The sequence below is a fragment of the Haemaphysalis longicornis genome, unplaced genomic scaffold, assembly GCF_048455015.1.
Source record: "Haemaphysalis longicornis isolate Haplotype H1 unplaced genomic scaffold, Haemaphysalis longicornis Haplotype H1 scaffold_14, whole genome shotgun sequence".
Classification (NCBI taxonomy): Eukaryota; Metazoa; Arthropoda; class Arachnida; order Ixodida; family Ixodidae; genus Haemaphysalis; species Haemaphysalis longicornis.
Window position 1 is genome coordinate 34,110,333 of NW_027526245.1, and position 10,653 is coordinate 34,120,985.

Here is a 10,653-nt window from a genome sequence, read left to right on the forward strand (position 1 = left end):
GACCCAACTGATATTGCTAATCATTTTGCGAACTTTTTCTTTCAAGTCGAATCATCCCCGCCTCCATTAGATGAAGTGGACTTAGATCGCCTACTTCACTTGTTTTTCTTGTTTCCTTCGATGCCAGACGAACATCTCAACGTAATACGCAACCTGAAAGTAACAAGTGCTGGCCTCGATGGTTTGCATTCCACACATATAATAATGGTAGCCCATCTCATATCAAATGTACTCGCTTTTATTGTTAATTTGATGTTTAAATCAGGCGTGTTTCCGCAAGAGCTCAAACAGGGTAAAATAATTCCAGTACATAAAAAAGGAGATACTTCACTGCTTAACAACTACCGTCCCATTTGCATATTACCATTTTTGAGAAAAGTCATTGAAAAATTGGTATCATTACGCCTAACTAATTATCTAAATAAATTTAACATTCTATCTCCCTGTCAGTGCGGCTTCCGTACCGGGTACTCTAGTCACCTTGCGCTTATTTCACTCACTGACCAACTTAAACAGTCTATAGACAGCGGTTGTTTTGCTGGCGGCGGTTTTATCGACCTAACAAAAGCATTTGACAGAATCAATAATAACATTATTTTTAAAAAACTAGAAGATATTGGGATAACTGGACCACCATTACTGCTACTGCAGAGCTGTAACCGTAAACAAAAGGTATTAGCTTCTTATGTATATTCTATATCAAAAACAGCTAACATTGGTGTTCCTCAAGGTTCAATTCTGGGGCCAGTCCTGTTCCTCCTATACATCAATGATTTACCTACTTGCCTTTCTTCTTCTACATGCATACTATATGCAGATGACACCCCAATTTTTAACTCCGCCAATAGCCTTACATCTTTAACTGAGAGATTAAACTTTGATATGGCCAGGTTGGTGTTTTGGTTTACTAAAAATATTTTACAGATAAACGCATCTAAAACAAAATTTGCGCATGGTCTTCACTTCACCCCATAACTCTTTAACTTCTACTCCCGCCATCCATATTGCTGAGAATAACATCCCCGTAAGTGATTCCTCTCAGTTTCTCGGTGTCGAACTTGACTGTAACCTAAAGTACCATCAACACATTGCACTCATCAGAAAAAAATGACCTACGGCATAAGAATAATAATTAAAGCTCGCCCTTATTTCGATCAGGCATAAGTAAGGTCATTATATTTTTCCTTCGTTCATTCGTACATTTCTTACTGCATTGTTTCATGGGGTAGCACATACAGCACTCATCTCACGTCAATTCAGACAATCCAGAAGCAAGCAATAAGAATTGTCACATCTAGCCCATTTCGGAGTAACGCTAAGTCATTGCTTCATGATAATAACATATTAACGGTTAAGGAACTTACCAAATTTAATCTCTGTATTTATATAAGGCAATAAACAACCAACTTCCACACCTATCACCTTCAATATCTTTGCTTACAAATACTAATGTCACGAGGTTTGCCCACAACCATAATTTCATCTTACCCAAAGTTCATACTAACTACGGCAAGCAGACCATTTATTTTTCTGGGATCGCACTTTGGAATACCTTACCCCTAGATATTACAACATCACGTACACTGATTGAAATGAAAAACAAATATACAATGTTCAATGACTAGCCAGTTTTTGTTCTACCATTTATTTTGTGTTTTGCTGTTATGCACTTATTTATTGTTTTATGTTTTCGTAAAGTGTATTACCTTGATAACTTTTCCATGGTATTTCATACGTGTATCCCTATTTTATTTGCTTGTACCCACTGTTAGTGATGTTCTCTGTTTATCTGCTGCGTTTATTAAAGCATTTTTTTCACTTTTACATTGCACATGAGGTCCCCTTACAGACTTCGACTATGGGACCTCCTTCTGCATATTTTGCCCGTGTTATGTATTTTTTGTAATAATAAACTGACTGATTGATTGATTGATAGCTTGATTGATTGTAGGGTTTAACGCGGCGACGCAACGCAGGCGATGAGGCGCGCCGTAGTGGAGGGCTCCGGATTAATTTTGACCACCTGGGGATCTTTATCGTGCGCCGAAATCTCGTACACACGGGCGTTTTTGCTTTTCGCCTCCATCAGAAAAGCGGCCGCGGCCGGGAATTGAGCCCGCGACCTCGTGCTCAGCAGCGCAACGCCTTAGCCACTGAGCCACCGCGGCGGGTCGATTGATTGATAGCGGGACGGGCTAATAATGCATGCTAGTAATAATGGTTTATCTATATGAAGTGAAATTTAATGTCAAGAGGGAGGTGGCTAAACATACCAACGTTACTCAAATTGAGATCATAGTGATCGTGCACCTTGGGGATTGAAACAGGAGGGCTGGAGGGGTGCTACGACTGTCAACTCTCTTTGCGCAACTTTTTTCGCGGCTCTACACTTATGCGTAAAGCCGAGTCTGCGATTGCAAAAAAAGTTTGGCATTCACAAGATAATAAAAGTGCCTCACGATAGCTCAGTTTTTCAATTCGATATTTTCAACGCCACTCCACGCTATCAATGGATAAAGCCTAAGAATTTAAAAATGGTTTGTAAAAAGGTAGTACGTTCGTACCTTGTAGTACTCTAGTAGAAAAAACTTTATTGGAAGGCTGTTTCAGTGTTGTGTGTGTTCCAAACCGATTAAAAAGCGCGCTCCCCCATCCGCCCCTCTTCCCCCGAGTTGCCAAAAATTTGATTTTTTAAGCTCCAAAGACGACATACTTAATGTCGTCCTTCTTCTCCAAATCAAGGTTCGTCTGCTCCAAAATCGAGATTTCGCTGCTCCAAAAACTGCTCCCAAATCTGATTCACCTGTCTCACCCCTGTACCGCATTAGGCATAAGGGAAAGGCCACATCTGATCACCATGTAAGGTCTAGTTAAAACTATTCGTATCATTAAAAACGTGCTTGAGAGCGGACAGCTTCTAGTTGTTATTGGAGCTCAAACGTTTCGCAAGGGTAGACGGATGTTTTTTTACATTGGCGAAAGAGTAGCAAAAAAAAATTGGCCTGCGTATCTGCTCCTTTCGTTGCAAATGCCGTCAAAAGACGATAGTCTTTATCGGCGTTTGCGAAGTAAATGCCCCCTTCGCTTTACCGGTCACCTCTCATGGTGTTCCTCTTGCGTCGCGCTCCTCCCAAGGTAAAGACGCCAAATGTTTGCTTAAATCATTTTAAATTTTCCGCGTTGCACTGCTTCATACCGGGTGTCCCGATGCGAACGCTGCCGTACGGCGAAGACGCGCGTTAATCGAGGCGCCCTACTTCAACGTTTATAGAACCGCGTTTCCCTACTCCACGAGCGTTGCAAGCAGAACGTGGAACCTATCTAGTGGAACCTTTCGTAACTGTTGCCGGTTGATTTCTTACAATGGCACCAGAAGCTATAGTGGCACGGGCGACAGCAGGCGATGGCGGAGTGAATTCTTTTTCTGCAGTTGATGAAGTATGTAATTTCGCAGAAGTCAAGCCTGTTTGAATTTTTATAAAGGAACACTGCAAATATCACTTCTGTATTGATTTGTTGCCTCATATTTGCGTAATGTTTTGTTGTTCAAAAATGTTGACAAGTATGACCATTACACCGGACATAGACGGGTACATTTAGCTGTGACTATATAAGACTTTTGCGCAGGCATTGTTTTGCTTTGGCCGGGTGGCTGAATCGAGTCACAGACAGATAGACGGACAGACATACAGACAGACCGAAATTTCTGGGTTTAAGTAGCCCAAGAAGGACTATCGTCTTTAAAAAACGGTTTTGTTCGCCGCACCTGTTTGGCTGCCTCGAAGCATTCGGAAAATTGTTGCGTTGTCTCAGACCTATCCTCCGGAACACCCGCATCGAGGAATGTCTTGTATGACGCCCTGCCAACTTCGACGCCAAACGTGCCATAACGCACGGCGGCAGGCGCAGATAGTTGGTACATTGGCGCGAACAAAGCCTGGGGCGAGAGGCGGTAGTCATTGTCGTCCGTGAGGTAGAAGTACTCCGAACTGAAGAAATTCAGGGGATTCATTCCACCGTGGATGGCGCTGCCGGTGAGTTTGCGAGCCTCCGTGGCGTCCCGCCCGTTCTTCACATAGCTCGATTCCATGTCCGGATACTTTGAGTACCTGCAAAGTTATACCTTGGATCAGTCGTTATTCCCAAACATTTTGGCCTGTGGCTCATTCAGGAGTGTAGTTGGGACACTACTGTATATATATATATATATATAAGAAAACTTTGAACAAGGTAAAAGCACGATTGTTGCCAACGTTTCAGGCCCTACCGAAAGCAAGTCTCTTTGCTGAAGCGTTGGCAACAATCGTGCTTTTACCTTGTTCAAAGTTTTCTTTTCTTGTCTTCTCTACCATCTTCAAAGTTCCACTGCTCCCTATATATATATATATATGTATATATATATACTTATATGCTTATATATATATATATATACATATATACATATACATATATATATATATATATATATATATATATATATATATATATATATAACAATCACCGCTATCACACCAAGGCACTCCCAAACCTTCCCTTGTCCAGACACCTAGCGATGCAAAATCACTCTTTCGATGACATTAAAGTCACGCTTCTACAGAGCAGTTTTTCTAGCTGTAGGGAGCGAGAACAATGCGAGTCTTACTTAATCTACAAATTTAATACCCTGGAGGCAGGTCTTAATGAGAGTCCTGGGACTATGACTGTAATTCGTACGCTGCATGACCATTGAAGCATAGTGACCCCGGGACATACGAGACCTTGTAGTTTTGTTGTCCTTTTGCTATCGGCCCTTCCCGCGCAGGGCATTGCACGGTCTGATGTTTACAGGCAGCCTGTTGCTCCAGGTGTGAGGTTGTATATTGTAAGACCAACAACCTACCATTATGTTTGTGCTCCCTCCCGGAGTTTTTCCCTCCCGGAGACACTGGATGTTTTTGGGCCTTTCGCCACCCGTGAACTCGTCGCATTTTCTGTTATCCCCACAACCCGCGTTCATGCAGTGTGTTCCTCCTTGCCTCTTTCTTGCCTCCTCCTTGCCACCTTGTTCCCCCCTCTTCCTTTCGCTTTTTTTTTTGATGGCTTTTTCTCGCCTGCCTTTGGCAGAATAAGCTCTGTATGCTGTGTGTGGCCGTTTGTGTGTTTGTTTCCCATGTGGCTTGTGTTTCGGGGCGCCGCCCCCACTCTGAGTCCGTACGATTTTACCCAAAGCTTTCATTCCTGAGGAAGACCTGTCTCAGGTCGAAACGTTGGAAATAAAGTCTCAGAAGAGCGTACTTCTACTTTGTGCGTATTCCTGCAGCAACTAAGGACTCTACTTCACGACTATATATATATATATATATATATATATATATAGTAAAAGAGAAGACTAAAGGGTAACGAACGAACATGTATTAACGGTTCGGCTTAGGGCAAGCCGAAACGTTAATACATGGTCGTTCGTTACCCTTGAGTCTTCTCTTTTACTGTACATTTTTGCGGGCGCCATCGTACTTTATTCATATACTATATTGTATATATATATATATACCGCAGTGTAGCTGCGCTGGTAGCGTTACGTCGACGGTGGCAAGTCTTCCGCGTTACAATATATATATATATATATATATATATATATATATATATGTATATATATATATATATATATATATATATATATATATATATAGCAAAAAAAGAAAGACACACGTCGAAAAAAGAAAAGGTTTAACGTTTCGGCCGAGGGACCGGCCTTCGTCAGGTTATTCTGACGAAGGCCGGTCCCTCGGCCGAAACGTTAAACCTTTTCTTTTTTCGACGTGTGTCTTTCTTTTTTTGCTACGACTTGCCGGTGTCCAAGAAATATTTTCCTGCAATATATATATATATATATATATATATATATATATATATATATATTTATATTGTAACGAGGAAGACTTGCCACCATCGACGTAACGCTACCAGCGCAGCTACACAGTGGTGAAGTTGGAAGAACAGCCAGCGGAGCGTATTACCTCATGCGACCTGCATCATCATCATGGCAAGACCCAAGATCATCACCACCAGTCTGTTGTCACGAGAGCTGAGCGCGCACGGCAGAACCCCTTCGGACTCAGCTGAGCCTCTCTGCGTTCCAACGCCTTGCTGCCGTCCTGCCAATAAACCTCGCCATAATTTTGGTGGAGTGTGCGGATTCCATCCTCGTCCCGCTCCTCAGCTGCACCCCGTGTAAACGCAAGCCTGGAACTCCGGAGTCGCACCTTGCCTTCTACCGCTGATTCAGCCATGCCTAGCGACGCCCGAAACACGACATCGCCTTCACCATCGGCTGTCATCTGCTCCGGGGTGATCCGCGAGCGTGACCCGGCGATGTTCACTGCCGCAGAAGACCAGGACGTTGAAGATTGGCTTTCGGCTTACGAGAGGGTAAGCGCGCACAATAAGTGGGACGATGCTATGAAGCTAAATAACGTGAGTTTCTCTTTGAGGGGACTTGCTGAAAAATGGTATCACAACCACCCAGAGGATCTCGCAACCTGGACGCATTCAAAACGAACTTTTCGGCGCTATTTCACCAGCCAGCGGTTCGCAAGCTTCGCGCGGAGCAGTGTTTGAGAGAGCGAGCTCAAGAGGCTGGCGAGAACTTTACCAGCTACATCGAGGATGTGGTCGACCTTTGCAGGCGCGTGGATTTTTCCATGCCTGAGCAAGACACCATCAAACATATACTGAAGGGAATAGATGAGGATGTGTTCCAGATGCTGCTGGCGAAAAACCCTCAAAGCGTCAGAGACGTGATCAGCTTGTTACAAAGCTATGACGAGCTGCGGAGGCAACGTCACCTCACTCGTCGCCGCCCTGTGGAGCGTGAGGAGCCGCTCTGTGGCCTGGCAGTCGACGACAACCCCTCGCTACTGAACCGCATCAAGGAGCTTGTTCGAGAAGAGGTGGCGCGGCAGATCTCTCTCCTGCCTTGTACATCCCTGCCATCGTCATCGGTACCAGATCCTTGCTTGTCGTCGCCGCTCCGTCGAATAGTTAGGGAAGAAGTCGCCGAAGTCTTGCCGACCACGCCGGCTGCTCCCCAGCCGTTGCCTGTAGCGGCGCCACTATACGCTGAAGTTGCGACACGGCAGGCTACTCCTACCGCTTACGTGCCTTTACGCCGCCCGCAGCCGCCGCCCTATCTTCCTCCGGCCTCCTCGGCACCGCTCCACAGCAACCCATGGCACACGCCCGACAACCGGCCCATCTGCTTCGCCTGTCGTATTCCCGGTCACGTTCCGCGTTTCTGCCGCCGCCGAGATTCCCCCTTCACTGACGCCTACCGAGCTCCTGCCTACCCTGTCTACACGCCGAATCTGTCGAACGACCACGCACCAATGGAGCCGTCGCGTTACTCTTTTCCATCGGAGGCACCGATAGTTAACCGCCGTTCACCGTCCCCGCATCGTCGTTCAGTGTCCCCCATGCGACGTCGCCCCGCCACTCTCCAGGAAAACTGCGACGTCGCCGCAGTTCTCGAGGCAAGAACTGTGACGACCACGACACACGCAAGCCCTCATGTTTATCCTACGAATGTGATTGACGTTTTTGTTGAAGGAGTCGCCACCCTTGCGCTTGTTGACACTGGTGCCGCAGTTTGAGTCATGGACGCAAAACTATGCAGCAAGATTTGAAAAGTGACGACCCGTGTTTCCAGTTTTCGCCTTCGCACAGCTAACGCCGAACAAGTTGAACCTCTCGCAGCATGCACAGCCCGGGTCGTTGTACAGGACGCCCTTTAGATCATTGAATTCCTGGTGCTTACTTCATGCTCTCATGATATCATTTTAGGATGGCGCCCGCGCTGAGGTTGCGTTGCTTCCCGTGTGTGATGCCCAGTTCAACGATTTGCCTTTACCCTCGCACAAGCTCGCTGCTACGGAAGATACCGACATTCCTCCAAAACCAAGAATCTTCAGATGACTGGAAAATCGGCAAGGTCGTTTCCATCTACAAGTCCGGTGATAAAAACTGTCCACTAAACTATCCACCCATTTCTCTAACAAGCGTCCCCGGCAACATCATGGAAGATGTCATGCACTCTTAGATTGTAAACTTTCAGTGTTAGTACCAGTGTCCTGTGCTTCCCTCCTCGATTCGATCGTAATTTTCAACCCATCACAACTGTTTTCCCGGCGCAAGAACATCCCTCTCCCTTTCTCCGTCCTCTCCCTTGAAAACGGCCTTTCTGCTATGTACATCACTAATCCATCCACGTCGGCGTTCACTGTGCTTCGCGGGGAGTGCATTGGTTGTGTCGAGCCCCTCGACACCAACCTCCTAGCCGAAGTCCCCGACGACCCATCATCGCTACCAGTTAGTGCCCTCACTCCTTCCGCATCGGCGCCCAGTTCCCACTTTCTATTTTCTTCTGTCGACTCTGAACTTTCACCTTCGCACCGTGATCGCCTCCTCTGTCTATTTAACCGGTTCCACAACTCCTTCGACTGTGAGCAAACTTCTTTGGGCCGCTCTTCCACCGTCAGCCACAACATTGAAACGGGGTCCCACTCGCCGTTACGGCAACGACCATACCGCGTGTCGGCCGCTGAACGTCGGGTTATAGAAGGAGAAGTCGACGACATGCTTTATCGAGGTGTTATACGCCCTTCAAACAGCCCATGGGCGTCACCCGTTGTCCTCGTTAAGAAGAAAGATGGCTCCATCCGATTCTGTGTCGATTACCGTCGTTTGAACAAGATCACTCGCAAAGACGTATACCCTCTTCCCCGCATCGATGACGCTCTCGACTCCTTGCAAGGTGCAGAGTTTTTCTCTTCTTTGGATTTGCGATCTGGGTATTGGCAGGTCCCTATGGCAGACGCTGATCGTCCCAAGACGGCCTTCGTCACCCCTGACGGGTTGTACGAATTTAACGTGATGCCGTTTGGACTGTGCAACGCTCCCGCTACCTTTGAGCGAATGATGGACACTATACTGCGAGGACTCAAATGGAAAATATGTCCATGCTACTTAGATGACATCCTTGTGTTTTTCCCCGAATTTCACACACACCTCGAGCGCCTGGAACAAGTATTGAAATGCCTGACCGATGCCGGCCTTCAACTCAATCTTAAGAAGTGCCATTTTGCTGCCCGGAAGCTCACTATTTTGGGTCATATAGTCTCAAAGGATGGCGTTCTCCCTGATCCAGCTAAACTTCAAGCTGTTGCTGCGTTTCCCAAACCGACCAGCATGAAAGAACTACGAAGTTTTATTGGACTATGTTCCTATTTTCGTCGATTTGTCCCTAACTTTGCCGCCGTGATATCACCATTAACCAAGCTTCTAAGCGGAGTCAAAGACATTTTTGCTTGGTCACCGACATGCGATGAGGCGTTTTCCACGTTACGCTCCCTCTTGACCTCTCCACCCATTCTCCGGCACTTTACCCACGTGCGCCGACGGAAATTCATACTGATGCCAGTGATGTCGGCTTGGGCGCTGTGCTTGCGCAGCGAAAAGCAGGATTTGACGAGTATGTCGTCGCTTACGCAAGCCGTACTCTTACTAAGCCGGAATCCAACTACTCCGTCAAGGAGAAAGAATGTCTAGCCGTCGTATGGGCCGTCGACAAATTTCGCCCCTACCTATACGGTCGCCAATCCGATGTCGTGACGGACCATCACGCTCTTTGTTGGCTGCCTTCGTTGAAAGACCCATCCGGACGACTTGGGCGTTGGGCTCTTCGGCTCCAGGAATACGATATCCGTGTGATATACCGCTCTGGCCGCAAGCATGCCGATGCCGATGCGCTATCTCGCTCGCCTGTCACCTTCGCTTCTGCATCTCTCGACGCTGCAGACAGTGTTGGCGAGCCGCTTCCTTTTGCTGACATGCCAGCCGAACAGCGCAAAGACCCGTGGATTTCTTCAATTTTGGCTGTCCTTTCACACCCGGCGACGATATCAGCACCCCGAGCCCTCCGCCGTCAAGCGCGCCACTTCGCCATTCGTGATGAGCTTCTCTACCGCCGTAGCTACCTCTCCGAAGGCCGAAAATGGCTGCTTTTCATCCCTTGCCACTTGCGCTCTACAATCTGCAACTGCTTTCACGCAGATGCGCAGTGTGCCCACTCCGGAGTGCTCAAGACATACCAGCGCGTCCGGCTGCCCTACTACTGGCGCGGAATGTACACGTTTGTCCGCAAGTTCGTTCGCTCTTGTGCCGACTGCCAGCGCCGAAAGCTGACCGGACCCACAGGCAGGTGCTCTGCAGCCGTTGCCATGCCCAGCCCGACCTTTTGATCGTGTTGGTATTGACTTGTACGGGCCTTTACCGTTAACGGCTACTGGCAACCGCTGGATTATAGTCGTCGTCGACCACCTCACCCGATACGCTGAAACAGCCGCATTACCAGCCGGCACTGTGCGCGACGTCGCAAAGTTCCTTTTACATCGTTTCGTGCTCCGGCACTGTGCGCCTCGTGAACTGCTCAGCTACAGGGGCCGTGTATTGAAGCCCTACTCGCAGCATGCCGCGTTACCCACAGGACCGCTACAGCCTACCACCCACAGACTAATGGCCTTACGGAGCGTTTCAACCGTACCCTGGACGATATGCTAGCAATGTATGTCTCTTCGGACCACACGAATTGGGACCAGGTCCTCCCATTTATAACGTACG

At 47.4% G+C, this 10,653-nt stretch overlaps 1 pseudogene; it reads left to right on the forward strand.

Moving 5' to 3' along the window:
- Window positions 1-10,274, forward strand: part of LOC144164838 (uncharacterized) — a 45,769-nt pseudogene extending 35,495 nt beyond the window's left edge.
- Window positions 10,275-10,653: the final 379 nt, after the last annotated feature.